Source organism: Eumetopias jubatus, unplaced genomic scaffold, assembly GCF_037043125.1.
Source record: "Eumetopias jubatus isolate StellerSeaLion01/CBP00866 unplaced genomic scaffold, mEumJub1_p1.0 scaffold_6, whole genome shotgun sequence".
Classification (NCBI taxonomy): Eukaryota; Metazoa; Chordata; class Mammalia; order Carnivora; family Otariidae; genus Eumetopias; species Eumetopias jubatus.
The window spans coordinates 115,934,726-115,957,568 of record NW_028274812.1 but is presented as its reverse complement, the minus strand read 5'-3'; the positions used below and the strand labels follow the sequence as shown (position 1 = coordinate 115,957,568).

Here is a 22,843-nt window from a genome sequence, read left to right as displayed (position 1 = left end):
TCATTAAAATTCAGTAAAAAATTATATATTGAAAGATAAAGACAAAGAAGTCCTCTGAAATAGAATGACCTTGGAAATTGATACAAGTCAGAAAAAGTCACGAGGACATTCTACAAAAATAACTGGCTGATTTTTTTTAAAAAATTAGTCTTATAAGGAGATAAAATGGTAGGCAGATGAAGGGCATTGCTCTAGATTTAAAAAGGCTAAAGAAATAAAACAACCAAATGCAATGTGTGAACTTTGGATCCTGGCTTTAAAAAAAAAAAAGGAAAGAAAAACTGCTATAAAAAAATGGTATTGAGGAATTATTGTTACTTTTCCTGGACACAATAATGCTATTACAGGCATACAGGGATTGTCCTTATTTTTAGGAGTTGCATTTTTAAAATATTTGGGGGTGTAATATGTTATCTACCACTTTCAAATAGGTCAGCAAAATAGTTAAATAAATAAAGCAAATATGGGGAAATGTTGACAATTGTTTAAATAGTGGATATACTGGTGTTGATCATACTATTCTCTCAACTTTGAAATTTTTCATAATTGTTATAAAGTACATATGTCAAAATGCTGATTACTGTTGCATCTAAGTAGCAGCTATATCCATGTTGAATTTACCATATCCTCGATTTTTCTTTATGTTTGAAATTTTTCATAATAAAAACTTAGGGATAAAGTCATGAGAGTGATCTAAAATTTTATAGACCTGTATGTTAATTCTGTAAGAATTGTGGCCTCTTTTGTTATTGTTGTGTGAGTGTTTTTTTACTGCACAACATATTTTTTTAAATGTTTTATTTAAATTCAATTTAGTTAACATAGTGTATTAGTCGTCTCAGGAGTAGAAGGTAGTGATTCATCAGTTGCATATAACACCCAGTGCTCATTCCATCAAGTGCCCTCCTTAATGCCCATCACCCAGTTACCCCATCCCCCTGCCCACCTCCCTTCCATCAACCCTCAGTTTGTTTCCTCTTATGGTTTGCCACCCTGTTTTCGTCTTATTTGATTTTTCCTTCCCTTCCCCTATGTTCATCTGTTTTGTTTCTTAAAATCATATGGTATTTGTCTTTGTCTGATTTATTATGCTTAGCATAATACCCTCTAGTTCCATCCACATCATTGCAAATGGCAAGATTTCATTCCTTTTGATGGCTGAGTAATATTCCTTTGTATACCTAGACCACATCATCTTTATCCATTCATCTGTCGATGGACATCTGGGCTCTTTCCAGCCTTTGGCTATTGTGGACATTGCTGCTATAAACATCGGGTTGCATGTGCCCCTTCGAATCACTATGTTGTATCCTTTGGATAAATACCTAGTAATGCAATTGCTGGGTCATAGAGTAGTTCTATTTTTAACTTTCTGAGGAACTTCCATACTGTTTTCCAGAGTGGCTGTACCAGCTTACATTTCCATCAACAGTGTAGGAGGGTTCCCCTTTCTCTGCATCCTTGCCAACATCTGTTCTTTCCTGACTTGTTAATTTTAGCCACTCTGACTGGTGTGAGGTGGTATTTCATTGAGGTTTTTGATTTGTATTTCCCTGATGCAGAGTGATTTTGAGCATTTCTTCATGTGTCTGTTAGCTATTTGTATGTCTTCTTTGGAGAAATGCCTGTTCATGTCTTCTGCCCATTTCTTGACTGGATTTTTTGTTTTTCGGGTGTTGAATTTGATAAGTTCTTTATAGATTTTCGATACTAGCCCTTTATCTGATATGTCATTTGCAATATCTTCTCCAATTCTTTAGGTTTCCTTTTAGTTTTGTTGACTGTTTCCTTTGCTGTGCAAAAGCTTTTTATCTTAATGAAGTCCCAATAGTTCATTTTTGCTTTTGTTTCCCTTCAGTTGTGGCCTCTTTTGAAAATAGTTCAAAATAGAATGAAGAAGTCAATACATTGGCTGAATCCAGTCAAATGAGGTAGCTATTGGGGCACCTGGGTGGCTTAGTCATTAAGTGTCTGTCTTTAGTTCAGGTCATGATCCCAGGGTCCTGGGATGGAGCCCCACATTGGGCTCCCTGCTCAGCAGGAGGCCTGCTTCTCCCTCTCCCACTCCCCCTGCTTGTGTTCCCTGTCTCGCTGTCTCTCTCTGTGCCAAATAAATAAATAAATAATTTTTTTTTTAAAGTGAGGCAGCTATCATAAGTCCTAATCAGATTGAAAATTAGTCAATGATATAACTGAAATCCTCCTTAGTTTTAGTGGAACAGTTTGGGTGTATAAAGGTCAAGTGAAATCAAACCTATATTTGGGATATCCAAGAGAATTTGGCATATAACAGAACAAACAATCACTCATATTTATAAATTTATTAGGCTTACAATAAATGCACAAGTACTTGGAAAGGCTTGTCAGTCAGACAATTAAGGTATGTAAAAAAGAATCAAAATATTTTAAATGTTTGTGATTTGAAAAGATTTATATTTAGTTAAGCGGCAATAGCCTCTATTCAATCAACTGCTAAAATCTGCTAGACTTTTAACTACAGTAATAAAATGTATCAGCTGAAATATAATTTTCTTTTTATTCTTAACAGTTTAGGGAGATTAATTTCTGAATAGTATTTTTATGTGGTTGAAAACCATCTTTGAAGTTATTAAAAGTCAAACATATTGACAAAAGAAGAAAAAGGTAAGACTAGAGGATCTAGAAAGCACAATATCTAAATAATAGGAACTGCAGGGGTGGAAGAGAGAAAAACACAGAGAAGGGAAGGGCTCATCAAAAGAAAGAAGTAAACTAATAGTGATGAAAGCAGGGATTTAGGGGGAGGAAAAAGATTTTTGTAATAAATTATTTTTTTAAGATTTTATTTATTTGATATATAATATCATCAAATTATATGATAATTTGAGAGACACACAGCAAGAGAGGAAACACAAGCAGGGGGAGTGGGAGTGGGAGAGGGAGAGGGAGAAGCAGGCCTCCCACTGAGCAGGGAGCCCCATGTGGGGCCAATCCCAGGACCCTGGGATCATGACCTGAGCCAAAGGTAGACACCTAACGACTGAGCCACCCAGGTGCCCCTGTAATAAATTATTTAGCAGTGACTGGTTTCTAAATTATGTGCCTGGATTAGTTTTAAAAAATAAAAAATAATTTAAAAAAAAAGAAGCAAAGCAAAAGAAAGCCAGTGTGATTGAAGAATAATGGGTAAGTAGCCCCCAAAAGGAAAGATATAGAGGCAGGAGCCAAATCATGCAGGGCCTTATATGCCCGACTAAGGGTTTTAGATTTTATCTTAAAAGAAGTGAGATGGGGCGCCTGGGTGGCTCAGTCCATTAAGCTTCCAACTCTTGATTTTGGCTCAGGTCATAATCTCAGGGTCATGAGATTGAGCCCCGTGTATGGCTCCACGCTGGACATGGAGCCTGCTTGAGATTCTCTATCCCTCTTTCCCTGCCCCTCCCCTGCTCACACTCTCTCTCGAAAAAAATAAAAAATAAAAAAAAATAAAAGAAGTGAGACGCTATTTGAGGTATTTAAATAAGGGAATGACAGGATCAGATTTCTGTTTTAAAAGACCACTCTGGCTACTGAATGGAGGGGATTTGCAAGCAGGCAAGAGATGACTATATTTCAGTAATCCGCTAGGGTGGTTAACAGTGGAAATGGAGAGAAGTAGACTGAAGAAGTAGAATTGATTGATTAGAAAACAGGATGAGGGGTGCCTGGGTGGCTCAGTCAGTTAAGCTTCTGCCTTCGGCTCAGGTCATGATCTCAGGGTCCTGGGATCGATCCCTGCAGTAGGCTCTCTGCTCAGCGGGGGGGTCTGCTTCTCCCTCTCACTCTCCCTCTGTACTCTCTCTCAAATAAATAAACTCTTTTAAAAAAATTTAGAGGGACGCCTGGGGGGCTCAATCGTTAAGTGTCTGCCTTTGGCTCAGGTCATGATCCCAGGGTCCTGGGCTAGAGCCCCGCATCGGGCTCCCTGCTCTGCGGGAAGCCTGCTTCTCCCTCTCCCACTCCCCCTGCTTGTGTTCCCTCTCTCGCTGTGCCTCTCTCTGTCAAATAAATAAAATCTTAAAAAAAAAAAATTTAGAAAACAAGATGATAGGGAGATGCCCAAGTTTTTGTTGAGCAAATAAGTGGATTATGGTGGCATTACTAAACCAGAGAATTCCAGCATAGAATTAATATTTTGCTTTGTTTAGTGGTAGGTTTTATTTGGGAGAGGGGTGTTGGTGACAGGAAATGCTAAATTGGATATATTGAACGCTGTCTCTGAAAATCATTCAAGTAAAGATGTTAAGTGAGCATTTGCCAAGACAAATTTGGAGTTCAGAAGAGATATCAGGGCTGGAAATTTGAATTTGTGAGTCATTATCCTAGAGAAGATGAAAAACGCTGTGTAAGTGAAAAGAACACCCTTATGTTCAATCACTAAGGAAATATTTATTAAACTCCTACTATGTGCCAGGCACTGTGCTAGGTTACAATTGTGAGCAAAACTTTTATGGTACAGGATATATAAGTGGATTCCACTGTGGGCAGTACCAGTCCCTACAGGGTGTTGTTGAAATTGTTGTCACATATTTGTATAGTGGTATTAACAGGGGGTTATATTCAGATTTAACAGGTTCAGTCAGGTACCATAGACCTACTCCAATGCCTGCCAAGATCCTACCCACAAAAAAATTGTCCTACAACCTATATGCTATATTTGTACTGCTCCTCTGGATATTCATGTAGGTTAAAAAAATCCATGTATAATTATGGATTATTCTCCATACTTAGAACTTAAGTCTGTTTCACATATAAATCCAAAGATCTTTTGCATGGGTTTTATATACACTTGATTTTCTAAGAATGCATTATAGCATAAATTCAGAGAAATCAAGAGAAACATACTTTAATTGTTGTTTTTCTGAACTTTACCAAAATTTGTTTACTATATCAGAATACCAAATCATAGACTACAACACCACACATGGTAATCGAGTTCCTAATTTAACATACCTTATCAGACTGTATTTGTGGCTGTCACATTCCCAGTGATTCTATGTATAGGTACAACCAAATGACTACTTAATTGAGCCTTCTCTTGTATTATGCCTGAGTAGTGTACTGAAATACATATTATTTTATGGTAACTCCTATTGTAAATTACTTTCCTTTCATTCTCCTCTATGAGAAGGGTATTATATAGATTTTTTCAAAAACTGGATTTGTACATAGTTCCTATTAACCATACATGTCATTCCAGGAGAGAAGACAAGATCTGACAACAGAGTTGTTTTTTAAAAAGTAACTTTCAGGGATGCCTGGGTGGCTCAGTTAGTTAAGTATCTGACTTTGGCTCAGGTCATGATCCCAGGGTCCTGGGATCGAGCCCCACATCGGGCTCTCTGCTCAGCGGGGAGTCTGCTTCTCCCTCTCCCTCTGCCTGCCACTCTCCCTGCTTGTGCTCTCTTGCTCTCTGACAAATAAATAAATGAAATCTTTTAAAAAATAAAAATCAATGAATCAATAAAAAATAAAAAGCAACTTTCAAAGTGTTCTAAGTCCCTTACATTAACCCAGAAGAGGTAAAAGTACAAATATAAATTTATGTTATACTTAGGAAGTTCTACTTTTTATATGATATAAAATTAGATCTATATCAATAGCTTCATGAGACTGGGACGGTAATGACAGTGTGCTAGCTCCAACCTGGACCTGAAGGGGCCTAGTGTGTGTCTCTGTTTGCCCTTTTGTACTTCTTGCCATCTCCAGAAGAGCTTTCCCTGGGTAGCTGCTTGCCCCTCAAACTGAGCACCAGAAAGAATGCAAAACAGAAGCCAGCAAAATGTCAATAGGTTAGAATTAGGGATTCTTCCCCCTCCCTTTTCCCAAAGAAAGGGAATTAGAGATTCTTTATTCTCCCTATTTTCCAAATTTTCTAAATGAGCATAAATTACTTTTCATACTCAGAAGATGGAAAGGTTACTAAAGAAATAAAATCATTAACTCTCCTTGCAGCAGAGTAACACATATTTATATTTCTCCTAGGACATGAATTTATTAGAGTGCACACAGTAGGCAATAAACATTTGTTGATGAAAAAAGGAACCCTCTTAACTCACCTCTCCTGGGCGAGTCTTTGTTCTTGTCTTTCTCTCCCTTCTAAGACAAGCTTCCTCATTTTCTCCACTTCCAGTTTCTCTCTCCCTCTCTGACTCCTCCTTCTCCTTCCCTATTTTTTTAAATAATTTATTCTCTATATTGTCCCAGCATTTTATAAATTTTTTTTTTTTTTTTGAGAGAGAAAGAGCATGCATGCACTAGCGGGGTCGGGGAGGGGCAGAGGGAGAGAGAATCCACAAGCGGACTCCCTGGCTGAGCACAGAGCACTCAGGGCTCATAATCTCACAACCCTGAGATTATGACCTGAGCCGAAATCAAGAATCAGATGCTTCACTGACGGAGCCTCCCAGGCACCTCCTTCCCTAATTGTTCTTAGTCATTCTCTCTTCTTTTCCTTCTCTCTAGCTCTAAGTTTTCTTCCCATGTTTCTCTCCTTTTCTTTTATTCTTCCCTTTTTTTCTCTTTAATTTAGTATTGCCTCCCACGTTCTTTCTTCTCTCCTCCTTCCATGGGAATTCTACCTCTTAGCTATCGATAATAAATACTTATAATGTTTATTGAAAGTTCATTATTTACAGAAATGTATCCTGTTTTTAGTGTTAATTTTTAAATGTAAAAATAGATCTATACTTGTGCTTAATTTTTTAAGGATTATTCTAATGACACATTAACAGCTAAATTAAGTTGCTTTTTAATTATGTGTGATTCTTTCTTGACTTTTCAGTGGTCCGTGATCCTAGATGAAAGCTCCACTACCTCAATTCATACCTCTCCAACAAAAAGGACTGTCCTCCAGTGACCTTCAGGTCCTGGAAATTCTGCTTATTTGGACAGACAATATTTACACACATAACCAAGGTCATCTTTAAGAAGCTTTTGGAGCCCAGGCCAAATTCCACCTCCTGACACATGTCCCTATATATATTTCTTTTTTTTTTTTTAAAGATTTTATTTATTTGACAGAGAGAGACAGAGCGAGAGAAGGAACACAAGCAGGGGAAGTGGGAGAGGGAGAAGCAGGCTTCCCGCGGAGCAGGGAGCCCGATGCAGGGCTCAATCCCAGAACCCTGGGATCATGACCTGAGCTGAAGGCAGACGCTTAATGACTGAGCCACCCAGGCGCCCCTCCCTATATATATTTCTACCCAGGTAGCATCAGGTTACAATGAGCATTACAGGCAAACTCAGAAGGGAAAATAAATTACAACCATGGGCTGATCACTCATCCTCTTTGGACCTTAGTTTCCTTCTTAACAATTGAAAAACCTGACACTGATGATTTCTAAGGCCCTCTCCACATTTGGCATTTTATGACTGAATCCCAAACAATGAAATTTCTAAAACAGAAACATGAAACCCAAGGGGTGGGAGTTTTTTAGTAATCTTAGAATTTCAAAGCTAAAATGGTTCCAGGGAGTTCACCTAATGTGACCTAAAATAACTTCATCTCTTTGAGCCTTGATTTCTATATCTGTAACATGGGACTAACAAACCCTGTCTTGTCAGGCTGCTAGGAGAATTAGAGCTACTATCTGCCTACTTGTAAAAAACAAGACAACAGGCCCAAAATGGAATTGCTTATGCTAAGTTCCACATCACCAAATGGAGACTTAATTACAGGTTTGGCTCTCTCAGGAATGGAATCTTAAACCAGTCAATCAGGAATCACGGATCAGCACTAGTGAGGTAATCTGCCTAATAGACCCCCTGAAACCCACTAAAGGAAAGTAACTTTGCAACAACCAACCTGTTTTTTTGCCTAGTAATAACTTCCTTGTTCCTCCTCCTTTCTGCCTGTAAGTCTTTCATTTTTACAATTCCTCAGAGCTCCTCTCTGTCTACTAGAAAATAAATCTTAATTTTTTTAATTTATGTATATTTATTGAAGACTAATTGACATATAATACTGTATTAGTTTCCAGTGTACTACACAGTGATTCAATATTTACAGACATTATGAAATGGTTACCACAGTAACTCTAGTTACTGTCACCACGGTCAACTCTAGTACATCTGTCACCATACAAAGTTGGTATAATATTATTGACTATATTCCCTACCCTCAATGTTACATCCCCGCATCTTATTTTATAACTGGAAGATTGTACTCTTAATCTCCTTCACCAATTTCATGTGTTCCCTCCTCCCCTCTGGCAGCCTTCAGTTTGTTCTCTGTATCTGTGATTGGCTTCTGTTTTGTTTTGTTTGCTCATCTGTTTTGTTTCTTAGATTCCACATATGAATGAAATCATACGGTATTTGTCTCTCTCTGACTTATTTCACTTAGCATAATATTCTCTAGGTCCATCCACGTTGTTGCAAATGGCAAGATTCATTCTTTTTTATGGCTGTAAACTCTTAAAATTTTTAATGTGCCTCAGTTTATCTTTTAACACTACCCTATGGAAGGTGGTCAATAAATGGCAGCTATCATTTGAGCTACAACTCCTTTTATTTTTTAAAAAAGATTTATTGATTCATTGATTTATTTGAGAGAGAGAGAGAGAGAACAAGTGGAGGGGAGGGTCAGAGGGAGAGGGAGAAGCAGGCTCCCCACTGAGCAGGGAGCCCAATGCGGGGCTTGGCTCTATCCCAGGACCCCAGATCATAAGCTGATGCTTAACTGACTGAGTCACTCAGGCACCCTTAAAAGCTCCTAACTTTTAGGTAAAAAGAAATGACTGACCCACAGGTGACCAGGCTGGTACCAGATGCCTAATCTCCTTAATACCTGATCAGCCTTCTCTCATCTGACTCCTTCTCAGAGTCAATTTCTTTTTTTTTTTAAGATTTTATTTATTTATTTGATAGAGAAAGACAGCGAGAGAGGGAACACAAGCAGGGGGAGTGGGAGAGGGAGAAGCAGGCCTCCCGCTGAGCAGAGAGCCCGATGTGGGGCTCGATCCCAGGACCCTGGGATCATGACCTGAGCTGAAGGCCGACCCTTAACGACTGAACCACCCAGGCGCCCTCAAAGTCAATTTCTAAGTACAGGTTTCCCCCACTACTTGAAAGTAGAGCATTCTTATGAAAACTTTCAGAACCCAAGATGGCATAAAGAAGAAGAAATCACCAGTAATTTACGTGGAAAAATTTTTGAGCATTCCCAGACCCAAGCAAATAACCTCTCTTAAGTTTTCCTGATACCTTAAGGACACATCTTGATAACAAAAGCACAAAATAAATTGAGATAAAGCACAGATGCTCACAGACACAGTTCAAAGCCATGGCACCTTGATGCCGAGATGCTGAGCATAGTTCGGTGGGGGAAGAAACTTGTGCTCAGGTGCACATTGCTTCAATGATTTGCTGCAAAACAAACGCTGAATGCTATTTTTGCTTTTTGCCTTTTTTCTTGTAAAAAACAAAAATCCTCTTCAGATTTCTTTCAGTTGGCAAAACAGTTACTAACGTAGGTCTTTTGTAAAAGCAAAGTAGCATAACTCAAACTTTCAAAAAGCAAAGGATACTTATATATGATCTCCACTCCAAGCCCCAAACGTCTACTAATTTTCAACATCTTAGGGCCTACCAGCAATTACAATAAAGAATAAGAGAGAATACCCCAAACTGCTATCTAAACTTAAGTGTTAAGTGCTTCCAAAACTGGGAGCAAGAAGACAAACTTTCCTTTTTTTTAATTTTTATTTAAATTCAATTAATTAACATATAATATATTATTAGTTTCAGAGGTGGAGAAGTCAGTGGTTCATCAGTCTTATATAATACCCAGTGCTGGGTGCCTAGGTGGCTCAGTTGGTTAAGCGTCTGCCTTCAGTTCAGGTCATGATCCCAGAGTCCTGGGATTGAGACCCACATTGGGCTCCCTGCTCAGCCGGGAGCCTGCTTCTCCCTCTCCCGCTCCCCCTACCTGCCACTACCCCTGCTTGTACTGTCTCTGTCAAATAAATAAAATCTTAAAAAAAAAAACAACCCAGTGCTCATTACATCACGCGCCTTCCTTAATGTCCATCATCCAGTTACCCCATCCTCCCACCCCTACTCCCCTCCAGGAACCCTCAGTTTGTTTCCTAGCTTAAGAGTCTCTTATGGTTTGTCTCCCTCTCTTATTTAATCCTGTTTTATTTTTTCCCTCTCTTCCCCTATGATCCTCTGTTTTGTTTCTTAAAATCCACATGAGTGAGATCATATAATTGTCTTTCTCTAATTGACTTACTTTGCTTAGCATAATACCCTCTACTTCTATCCACATCGTTGCAAATGGCAATATTTCATTTTTTGATGGCTGAGTAGTATTCCAAAGACAAACTTTCTGAAATTGCTTTCTTCACCCTTGTTTGTATGTTGCTATCATGTGATTAAAAAAGAGTGGTTGGGGGCACCTGGCTGGCTCAGTCGAAACATCATGTGACCCTTGATCTCAGGGTTGTGAGTTCAAGCTCTACTTTGGGCTTACGTTTTAAAAAAAAAAATCAAAGAGTGGCTAAGGAAGGGCTGAGTTAGTAATTTCCTGTAATTCCTTCTCCTAGGGGAGAAAGAGAGAGAGAGAGAGAGAGAGAGAGAGAGTGTGTGTGTGTGTGTGTGTGCGCGCGCACGCATGCAACCCTTAAAAATAAGAATCTACGAGGTCAATTACTTACTGCACCATTAAAAACTACACTAGAGGGCGCCTGGGTGGCTCAGTTGGTTAAGTGACTGCCTCCGGCTCAGGTCATGATCCTGGAGTCCCGCGATCGAGTCCCGCATCGGGCTCCCTGCTCAGCAGGGAGTCTGCTTCTCCCTCTGACCCTCTTCCCTCTCGTGCTCTCTATCTCTCATTCTCTCTCTCTCAAATAAATAAATAAAATCTAAAAAAAAAAAACTACACTAGAAAGCACACATCAGATAGAGAACCAAATGCCCCCTTAAGAAAAGACGTTAAGGAGAGGTGGGTGAGGGGGGTTGGGTAACTGGGTGACTGGTATTAAGAAGAGCACTGGGTGTTATATGCAACTGATGAATCACTAAATTCTACCCCTGAAACTAATAATACACCATATGTTAACTAAATTGAATTTAAATAAAAATTTCAAATTAAAAAAAAAAGATGTTAAATTCTCTTTAAAAGTAACTCAATTGTTACCAATGATTATGGATAAAAAGAGAAAATACTGAAACTATTTTGTCATCATAACATGGTTTATTTTCAGGGCGCCTGGGTGGCTCAGTCCTTGAGCGTCTGCCTTCAGCTCAGGCCATGACCCCAGGGTCCTGGGATTCCCCGCATTGGGCTCCTTGCTCCGCGGGGAGTCTGTTTCTCCCTCTCCCCGCCCCCGCCCCCCCACTTGTGTTCCGTCTCTCGCTGTGTCTCTCTCTGTCAAAGAAATAGATGAAATCTTAAAAATAAAAAAAAAGGTTTATTTTCATTCAAACTGCATGTTAAGGAAAGCAGTATATTTGATACATTAACGAGGACAACTTTATCTCATAAAAAAGTCTTTGGGTGTTCCTTTTAAAGATAATATTTGTTTGGATGGGAATGTGTGTATATGACATTAAGAGTCGATACTTGAATAAAAAATTGTTTTAAGTAAAAAAATAACATTAATACTGATAGTACCCTGAATTTCTCTAGTGCTTTGAGATTATAGACTTTTGCATACATTTTGACTACGTTTTCTTCCTCATAACAACCTCAAGGCAAAGGTGGGTCAGTTATCATGTTACAAATTAGGAAACCCAAGCTTATGCATGACTTGCTCAGCCAGTAACTGGTGGAATGGCCTCAAACTGAGGTCATCTGGCTCTTTTTCCAATGTTTTCTTTCACTACATCATACTGCTTTATGAATCTGATATCACTTCATGTTTTTGTACTTCCTTTTTCGTGTACTTTGTACATTCACAAACACAGATGTGCTTCCAAGTGGCATCATAACTCCAAATAAACAAGAACACTTTGGGCTCTTGGTTAACAAGCAGAAGAAACCTTTCTGAATCTACCTAGTTCATATTTATCTTACTGTCTTTTTTTAAGATTTTATTTATTTGAGAGACAGAGTGTGTGTGTGTGTGTGTGTGTGTGTGTGTGTGTGTGTGTGCATGGGGGGGAGGAGCAAAAGGAGAGGGAGAAGCAGGCTCCCCACTGAGCAAGGAGCCCAATATGGTATTTGATCCCAGGACCCCGGGATCACGACCTGAGCCAAAGGCAGATGCTTAATCAACTGAGCCACCTAGGCTTCCCTTTTTGTTTTTCATTATAAAGTTTCTCAAAGAGTGGAGGCAAGGGGCCAGGACACATGCTTTGGTAAACAGATTTTGCCTTATATCAGTTACTGAACGTTTGGGGAAAGGAGGAGGTAGGATTTGAGTAAGATAAGAGAATCTCTTGGTTTTCTATGGTGCCTCAGTGGGTAACTAGAGTCCATTTTGCAAGCCTAAAGTTTACTGGTTCAAACCCTAGTTTGAAGAATGTATATTTTGGGGCCTTGTTTGTTTTCTTTTTCAGATGCAGTTCATTTAAAACTCGTATGAAGTTAAAAAAAATATTCCCAGCATTCTCAGTATTGGGTTCAAGAATGAGACTTTTCTTGTGTTCTGTGTTCATAAACAGAAGCAATGTGTGTTGACAGAGCCGGTGCATGTGATTTGGAAGGTCAGAGTCTGTTTGTAAACTGTAACAGGAGTAATGAGAGATAAACATATTATCAGTTTACACCCAGCCTCTGCTGAAACACCAGGGTAACATATTTCTACATTTTCTGACTCTTCCATTCTGACTCCCAGCAGAACTTCTATTTATAGAGGTTTATTTGATTCTTGAATCTCAAGCTGAGCATTCTATGTCCTTTTAAAAAGTCATAGAATTCTGAGATGAATTGTCCTCACATGTGGGTGGGTAAGGGAGGGAGCTCTGGCCCTTGGCAAAAATCTCTATGGGTAATGTTATAGATTACTCTCCTGACCATTACTGGAATTTAACCATTAAGTTTCAAGAAACTGTTCCTTATCTTTCATTATTCCATTCACCTTTTCTCTAACATTCAAAATACACTCTACTACCTATTGTCCATTACCTGCTAAAAAAAGACAATATTTAAAAAAACTCAAAAGTGTATTACGATGTGGACTGTCTTTCAAAGGATTTGGGGTTTTTTAAAGCATTGTTCTTTTAAAAATAATTTCACCTTAATATTGTTCCAGGAAACCAAATGGATACATTTGCAAATAGCTAGGTGTGGAGAAAATGTATTTCAGCTCTTGGGTAGGTCTAGCCCGTCCCTCCAACCTTTTTTATATCTTTTTATCATAAAATAAAACACAGAAACAGAAGACACTATAAAGGAAATGTTCACCTTAATAAATTATTCTAAGGCAAACACCCTTGTAACTAACTATCACCAGGTCAAGAAACAGAACTTTGCTACCTCCCCTTAGAAGTTCCTTCCAAGTAAGTGTCCCTTCTCAATCACTCCCTGCCATCACCATCTTTTAAGTTACCATGATCCTAACCTTTATAGTATCACCTTCACTTCTTTTTTTCTTTAATGGTTTCTCCACCCAAATGTTCACCCCAGACAGTATAGTCTCTCCCCCAAGACATACAACACACTTCAAAAATTTTGTTGAAATCTTTTAAGTCATTTTTTTTTTCAACTTAACCGTTTATCTCTTGAAAAACAGAGACCCTTTGACTTGTAGAGTTTCCCTGTCAGGACTTTGCAGATTGCATGATCATGGCACAGTTCAACGTATTCCTGTGTTTCCTACAAACTGGCAGCTGGATCTCAAGTCTGCATCAGATCTAGGTTCGATCTCTTTAGCAGCATTTTAAGTGGTGGTGTGGTCTTCCCTCAGGAGGTACATAATGTCCAGCTCTCTTTCTATGATCTTAGGAGCTGCTGAGGCATAATGCCTATATCTATTAATTCACAGGGAGTTAAAAAACTGGGATATTCTATCATTTCTCTTTTACTTAATAGTGGAATACTTTATCTAGATTCACTTCTCCTTATCTCTTATTTGATTACCCAAATAACCAAACATAACTTTTGAACGTTCCTTTAGTGGAGAAATCCTGCAATCGTTATGTACATAATTCTCTTGGGATCCTATACCTTTGGATTGTGCTATGTGTTTGTTGAATTTGCAGGTGAGACATTATAAATGAGACTATAAGGTTCACTGAAGTTGTATTTAAGCAGATGTATATTTAAAAAGATCCAGTAGCAAATTCTAGCCACTAGAAACTTAAAATTCATGATCCTCTGGTTGATTGTGTTTTCAAGATCCAGTCTTTGTTTCCAGCTGCTCATTAGCCTTTGCGGCTTTCATGAAGTGATTGTTAACAAAGGTGAACTGATAGAGCAAAGGAAAAAGGATTCTTGTGAATCTATTTTGCAGGGTTCTAGCCCCTCTCTAGAAAGTCAGAAATTAAATATTTACATCTGTATTTGAACACAATTTTGGACTTCCAAATGAAAGTGATTATTCTTTCAAAAAGTCTCATTCTACATGTCTGCAGTGATCTAGAAATCATATAACCTAAATCATTTAGTTTTAAAAAATGCAAATATAGGGGCGCCTGAGTGGCTCAGTCATTAAGTGTCTGCCTTAGGCTCAGGTCATGATCCTGGGGTCCTGGGATGGAGCCCCGCATCAGGCTCCCTGCTCGGCAGGAAGCCTGCTTCTCCCTCTCCCACTCCCCCTGCTTGTGTTCCCTCTCTCGCTGTGTCTCTCTCTGTCAAATAAATAAATAAAATCTTTTTTAAAAATGCAAATATAATTACTTTGAGAGTTCAGAAATCTTGGGATTTTTGCATTGTTTTTACATTTACTACATATGATGTAGAAAGGATAATTAGTTTCTTATGCAATAACTGATACCAGCTATTTAAAAATATTTTCATTCTAAGATGGAGTTGTTTGGTGTTGACAGAGGAAGGCATTTAAGGTGCCTCCCAGAAGCTCTCAGGAGTTCAACTGGAAGCAATTAGGGAGAATTGCCATATGCTCAGTGGGTGCTGAACAAGAATTTGGGGGTCAGATGATCCAGGTTCTCAGCCCACTAGCACCACTCTGTAGTTTAATGACCTTAGATACTTAACTTGTTTATGTCTTGTTTTCCTCATTTGTAAATCTGAGTAATAAAATCTATCCCCCAGGGTTGTTGAGAAGTTTAAGTGATGTGAAATACTGGAAAAGGTGCTTTGTAATATTTTCCGGTAGTAGACAGCATATTCAAGGAGATTTAACACAGTTAATCGGATGAACTGTATTGCCTTTTGAATTAGCCATTATGGCAATGGAAAATTCCAGGTCTGCCAATTTGACATTAGAAAGGGTTTCAGCTTCAGATACAAATGCATCTGAGAGATTCAGGTTTGGAGAGGCATTAACTTACAAATGAATGATAAAAATCAGCATACACCGGTGCTTTCTATGAATATATATTTCTCATACTTCATCTCCTTGGTGTCTACCCCCCAAAATTGCTAGATCTGATATGCTATTCATTACATGAAAGTAGAAACAAAAATAGAACAATTTAGTCTTAACTATTAATTAAAAGACAGTCATTAGCCTGATTGTCTGATCTTCGTGCCAGATTTTTGTGTTACAAATCTGCACAGAGAAAACTTTCCAGAAAGGAAGAATTTGCTTCAAGAACTATCCTGCAGGAATATTAAGGTTTTCTTCCTTTCCTTCTTTTCTGCCCTCAGGCATAACATTGCACTTTATAGAAATGGAAATAAAGGTATTAGTTTGAACAATCCTCTAGGTTACTTTGAACGTAAAGTTTGGATCCTAAAATCCTCGAAGACCTCTAAAAGTCAAATTATAATGAAAAAAATGTATAGCTTCAGTTTTTAAAGTTAAAGTTGTTGACCCTGATAACGCAGTTTTGCTCTACAAGTATCCAGCAACCATTTGCAACCTATTAGAATGAGAGTCAAAACCATTTCCTCATATTCCTTCCACTTCAACTCTAATCCTAATCTTTGGCCTCAAATTAGTTTCTAGAGACTTTTGTAACAAAAAAAAAGTTGACTCAGAATTTAAGAAATCGTGCTATTAATTTACACGGTTTTCAACAAAATTTTTAAAAGATTTTATTTTTATTTATGAGAGGGGAGGGAGGAGTAGAGGGAGGACAAGTAGACTCCCCCCCCCCCTCAGCGGGGAACCCGACGCCGGCTTTGTCCCACGACCCCGAGATCACAACCTGAGCAGAAACTTGAGTCCCACGCTTAACCCACTGAGCCACCCAGGTGCCCAGTTTTCTGCAATTTTAAAACTGTTTGCATAATAAGTATAACTTTATAACTTTTTAAAAATACAAAAGCCACTAGAAATCAGGACAATAAGGACTGATACTATTTCCTTCATGTTTTCAGCACTCGTTTTATAGGACATGGACCGTACCTTAATATGTTTGAGTGTTGAAATATTTTACTCGTAACACAACCAATTCTCCAATAATTTGCTTCCGGTTGATTTAAAATTTGTAATTCAACTTCGTTTGCTATATCTACCATGTGGTTTCATGAATTCAAAGTTTGAGAAAAATGTGGATGGTTTTTTTTTCCTGCTTTGGTCAGAACGCAAACCCAGGATAGGGGCTTCTAAGCAAAACGTGTTTAAGGAACTCCGTTATTCTTACTACATACCCCCTTCCCAGATGCGTGGAGAGATCGAGGCTCCACAATCTTCTTTGAGCATTAGCTGTCCTGGGGCTGCGGGAGATTATTTTACAACTCAGGTAACTACCTTTAATAATTGAAAGGGGGCATCCGCAGCTCAGAAATCGAATCCACCCCAGCAGTGCAGGTGCGAGAGCGTCCTCCTTCGGGCGGGTGGGCGTGTCGGGAAAGAGAGAGGGCACCTATCAGCGGCCACCCCAGGCGGCGGGTCCGAAGCCCGGCCTTCCCGGCGTGCCCCGCGCGCCGAGGGGACTCTTAATGTGAAGCGCCGGGTGACTCAGCCGCGTGGCCGCGCCGGCCAGGTCGGGGGGCGCGCGCCGCTGCGGCACGGCGGGTCCCCGCGGCGGCTTCTCGCGGCGCCGAGTGCGCGCGCCTCCCGGGCGGGTTCAGGGAGCGTCAGGTAAGTGTGGCTCGGAACCCGGTAGGGCGAGTGCGGAGGCGGACAGGGCCCGGGCTTTGCCTTTGTGTCGGGGGGCGTGGGGGGGGGGGGGTGGCGTCTCCTTAGGCTGCCGCTCGGGCGGACGCCCGCCGGGTCGGACCCCAGTTGGAAGGCCGCGGGACTAAAATCATTGCGAGGAAAAATCCGCAAGTGGGTTTCGGCCGCCCGTTTTCGTGCTGAGGATAAAGTCTTACAATCCGGGAAAGGGGGTGTCACCTTATATGGAAATCGTAAACGCAGTCGCGGGGACAGCTAAAGTGTAACTTGACTGTTTTCTGCAGGCCTGGGGTGTTTTCATCCCACCAGCAGAGAAATGACGGTAACCGCGGAGTGTTTCTTGATAACGCATTTGCAGACGCCTTTTTTCCTGGCAGTTAATGGAACTCATTAAGGATCAGGTAGTTCGGACGGACCTCTTGTCAAACTCTGTCTGGAGCGGAGAGTGCTTCTTGCTCCCTCCCCACCCCTGCTTCTGAGTCTTCCTTCTCTGCCGCCCACAAATTACTGGCTTTCATTAGTAGCTCTGAGTGCAGAAGAGCTGGGCAGAGCCTTAACCGGGGATCTTCTTTTGTTTTAAGTGAAACCGTACTTTTTATAGCAGACAGTGACTTCAGGTTTACAAGCCTAGTTCTGCACTATCACAAAACAAAACAAAAAAAAAAACCTCTTCTATTTTGGAATTTGTGATTCTTCCTGAAAATTCCTGGGTTGGACCGGTTTATTTTTAAACAAGAAGCCAGTGAACAAACACGGTAAACAAGGCCTTGGAGGAACTCTTTAACCAGTTCGTGAAAATGCATTTTCTAGGCCCTTTCATTGTGCCCCTATGAACTGTTAGACAGCTAGCTGCAGCTGTGACCTGAGAAATTGAGGGGTTTTTTTAATGGTCCCCAAAACAAAATGGTGTAGTCAAATGTAATGAATCCAGAGTCAAGAGAACCTCACCTCCGTTCCTATCCCCGTCCCCACCCCCCACTCCCATTCTGGGGTAGTAATTCTCAAATGTAAGTTTGCTCCTTAAAAATGCCAGTACCACTCCCAGAAATTTGATTCTCGAGATCTGTGATGAGTCCCTGAAACTGCGTTTTAAACAGGCACCCCCTTCCTTGGGGTGTTATGCCACACTTTGAGCCACACCACCATAGGGCTGGCCTGAGAATCTTTACAACTGCCCAACTCCGTCATCCCTTTGTTGATTTACTCTCTCCTCCCCTCCAACCAGTCATAAGCCAAGAAGCTGGCCTCTCCAAAGGGAAACTTAAGCTAGTGTTTTCTTGGACTCTGACACCAGGGTAGGAAATGACTTGCATACATATTCTGATATTGCCTTGGTGGGTTAGAGATAGCCAGTGCCTATTGGTCTGCTTCCAGTATCCTCAGAATTTACACAGTGCCATCAGGCCACATCTTCCCATCCCAACTAGCTCAGTGTCAGTCTTCCCGTTAGAACCAGGGCAGCCAATGCCATGTAATTTCCATGGAATTGAGTCCTCAGATTTCATGGTACCTAGCGGTACTGGTAGCATTTATGAGAGCTTTCAGTTCAGCTGAACTCGAATTCAGTGATCAAATACCCCAGTAATGCCTATTTTGTGGAAAGCCTGTAGGGGCCACTTTATTGCAAAGATGGCACACAGTTGCGCTGCTCCCTTGAAACGGAAATGAGGGCTAAGTAACCTCTGCTGCTAAAAGCTTTTTCTAGTTCCTCTTAAATAGATATGTAGGGGTGAGGTTAGAGTTAGGCTGACTTCTGTTTTTGACATCTTTTTTGTCTCCTATCTCTTATTAATCTTTTTCTAATTAGTCCACAAATATGTCTTTCCTTCTATAGCCCTGGACTTGCTGATTATTGTTTCTTTCCCCCTACCCCTGAATCTGAACATGTCTGCCCCTCCTTGGCTAACCTGGAGTAAAAAGTTTAGGAAAGTTGTTGGAATGCTGAATGACTTCTAGTGGGAAGACCCAGAATCGTGAAAATATGAAGCCTAGAGATATAAGGAAACGTATTACAAATTTATCTAGTGCAGTCCTCTCATTTTTCAGATAAAGAATCTGAGAGATGAGATGGCAGAGGTGAGGACCCCTGGCTCCTAGCCCAGTGTTCTTCCTGCTATAAGTCTTCTCAAGAAAAATGCTTCAAAAATTAAAAAGGTCGAAAGAAATTCAGTTATAAGTAGAGAGAAAATCTAGAGACTTCCACGTGACTACAAAAGCAGTATTTTCTGGAAGAATGGAGAGTGAAGGAGAATGTGATGTAACCATATAAATCATGGAGTGGGAGTACTAAAATAGGACTCTGAAGTTTGAAATAGTAGTAAAAGTTCAAATAAGAGCAAACAGTTACCTTGTAATCCCAAGAGACATTACAAACTTAATATTTTTTAAAAATTCAGTAAAGGTTAAGATAAGTACATTGGTGAATTTTTATCAAATATTAGATGTTTGAGCAATGTCCAGAATGTTTTGAAGTTGCATAACTATACTTGCTCTTATTGACGTTATTAGGTATTCTGTGGGAGACAATATAAAACTGATCTAACTAATCTGATTTAATATATTAGGGGAAATGAGATTAATGAAATAGTATATGCATTTCTGGAATGTAGGGAGGAAATAAGAATGGATGAAAAAAGTTTTTGATATTTTGAGGAGGAGCGCAAGCGCACATGCGCATACACACATGTGGGGGAGGGCCAAAGGGAAAGGGGGAGAGAGAATCCCAAGCGGGCTCTATGCCCAGTGCAGAGCCCGATGCAGGGCTCAGTCTCACGACTTTGAGATCATGACCTGAGCCAAAACCAAGAGTTGGACGCTTAACCTACTGAGCCACCCAGGCGTCCCAGGAGAACCTCTTGATATTTTTGCTTGGAGTCCTCAAATTAAACATTGTTGGATTCTCCTTGTATATTCATGAAAGTAGAATTAGAAGGGTAAGGGCTTAATAATTAGACATTATGTGCCAGACACTGTACTAAATGCTTTTATATCCATTGTCTTATTTATCTCCATTATAGAGCTGAGGAATCAAAGGTGCAAAGAGCTTAAGTTTGCCCAAAGTCATACCCCTAATAAGTGGCAGAGCCACTGTTTAAACTTAAATCTGCCAGCCTCCAAAGCCATTAAGATATATGCTCGATAGTGCCCTCATTATACTTCATTGGGTGGTAGTTCAGGATATGGGCATTGAAGTCAGTCTTTCCTAGGTTCAAATCCCAGCTCCTCTATTTACTAACTTGGATAAAGTACTTATCAGTTTCTGTGTCTCTGAAACGGAGGTTGTTGTAGTTATCTAACTCAGGGTTATTAGAGTCATGTTAATTCATGTAAAGTGCTTAGAACTGTGCTTGACACAGTAAATTCTCAGGAAATGTTGGCTTTTTTTTATTTCAAGATATTCTTTAGATTCAGATTGTCCTTCCTACTGTTAAAATGCTAAGGCTTTATGATAAGTATAAACTTTATCTCTGTTCTTACTAAAACAGGTGGAGCCTTACAAAAATTTTGGAAAATACTGGGGTATAGTGCAAAGATCCGTGACTGGGGCCAGAGGGTTTGGTGTCTATTTGTTCATAGAGAAGGTTGTAAGGATCAGATGAAGTTAATAACTATGAATGAAATTTAAATATTATTTGTATAGCATATACAGTTATTAAAATTAGAGGAAAGTTACAGTAAATTATTGACAAGATTATTAAAAGAAAGTTTGGCTTCCTTAAAAGAGCTAGTGATTTACAGTTCTATAGGAAGATCACAGTCTCTACCATAAAACCATATAAGATTCCTTCCATGTGTTTGTCCTAAATCTCTTTTTTGGTGGCAGAGCCTGAAATTTAAATTTTGCAGGTTTATCTGTATAGTAGTTTGCTAGGGCTGCCATAAAGTATCACAGGCTGGCTTAACCAACAAATTTAGGAGGCTGGAGATCTGAGATCAAGATGTCAGCAGGATTGGTTTCCTGTGAAGCCTCCTTGCTTTGTAGATGACTCCTCCCTCTGTCTGTGCCCTCATTTCCTATTCTTAAAAATCCTGTCCCACCCTAATAACTTCATTTCACCTTAATCACCTCTTTAAAGTCCTTATTTCCAAACAGTCCCATTCTGAGGATTTAGGAGTTGGGACTTCCAACAACATACAAATGTTGAGGGGAACACAGTTTAGCTCATGACAATTTGTTTAGGGAATTGTTATTTTTTTAATTTTTTGTTTAGGGAATTATATGCCAGGTAATCTGAATGTTCCATTGCCCTTATTGTTGAGTGCCCTGTGCCCTGGGTCTCAGGCGGCATCCTTTATCCCTGTGCCTGCCTCCCTATCCTAACTTCCACCTGTTACTTAGAACCATGCTTGCCGTCAAGTACCCTAAGAAACACATCATGCCTCTGCATTAAGTCATTGCTTTTGGATTTAAAGCAAGAATCTGCTTGAGAAACGATGCCATATATTTAATCTAGTAAATTCTTAATTTGTTTGGTAAACAAATTTCTTCTTTCATCTAAGTGGAAGAATTTGGAAATCTCTTATGTAATTTTTTTAAAAACTTCTAAAATTTTTTCTTAAACTGTTTTAAGCCTTTTCTAAGGGAAAAAAACGTTCTGGGACACCTGGGTGGCTCAGTCAGTTAAGCATCTGCCTTTGGCTCAGGTCATGATCCCAGGAGGCAGACACTTAACCAACTGAACCACCCAGGCACCCCGTAATATGTGTTTTTTAAATTGTATTTTATTGATTATTCCAAAGTCTCTAAAATAAAAGTGTTACGACATTTAAAATGGAAAAAAAGAAAAATGGTTCTAAAACAGGGAGCTCTTCAAGGAAATGTTAGAATGTTTGTTTTTTTCTTTTTCTTTTAAGATTTTATTTGTTTATTTGTCAGAGCACAAGCACACAAGCAGGGGGAGTGGCAGGCAGAGGGAGAAGCAGGCTTGTTGCCAAGCAAGGAGCCCAATGCGGGACTCCATCCCAGGACCCTCGATCCTATAATGTTTTTTTCTTAGAAGAGGCTTAAAGTCTGTTTCTCCCTCTGACCCTCCCCTCTCTCGTGCTTTCTCTGTCTCAAATAAATAAAATCTTAAAAAACAAAAACATGGACACACACACTACAATTAAGGGAGAATAATATTTTCAGTCTTTTTTTCTATGAATATATTTATTTCAACATGCCTTTTTTAAATCTAATAAATATATTTCTTCTTTCATCTAAGTGGAAGAATTTGGAAATCTCTTACGTAGTAATATATTTTTAAAACTTCTAAAATTTTTTCTTAAACTGTTTTAAGCCTTTTCTAAGAAAAAAAAAACGTTCTGGGACACCTGGGTGGCTCAGTCGTTAAGCGTCTGCCTTCGGCTCAGGTCATGATGGATCGAGCCCCGCATCGGGCTCCCTGCTCCGCGGGAAGCCTGCTTCTCCCTCTCCCACTCCCCCTGCTTGTGTTCCCTCTCTCACTGCCTCTCTGTCAAATAAATAAAGTCTTTAAAAAAATAAAAATAAAAAAATACTGTTTCATGCTACTTTAGTTATTAATCTAAAACCTACTTCTTCTTAGTCTTTTAATGCAGTGAATTATATTGATTTTTAGAATGTTAAGCCAGCCTTCCTTGTAATGTATTATCCTTTTTTATGTACCTGGATTTGATTTTTTTTTTAATGTTTAGGATTTTTGTGCTTGTGTTTATGAGAGAAAATA

At 39.5% G+C, this 22,843-nt stretch overlaps 1 protein-coding gene across 3 annotated transcripts in view; it reads left to right on the top strand.

The window, feature by feature from the left end:
- The first annotated feature begins 17,021 nt into the window (after positions 1–17,021).
- The window catches only part of KCTD20 (potassium channel tetramerization domain containing 20), a 37,319-nt gene continuing 31,497 nt past the window's right edge, over positions 17,022–22,843 (top strand). For 2 of the 3 annotated variants that reach the window (XM_028120519.2, XM_028120516.2), the window contains exon 1: positions 17,022–17,120. The gene's annotated coding sequence lies outside the window, so the exon portion shown is untranslated. Of the gene's footprint in view, positions 17,121–17,480; positions 17,558–22,843 lie in introns of those variants that run through there. The other variant, XM_088024008.1, reaches the window with a different exon arrangement.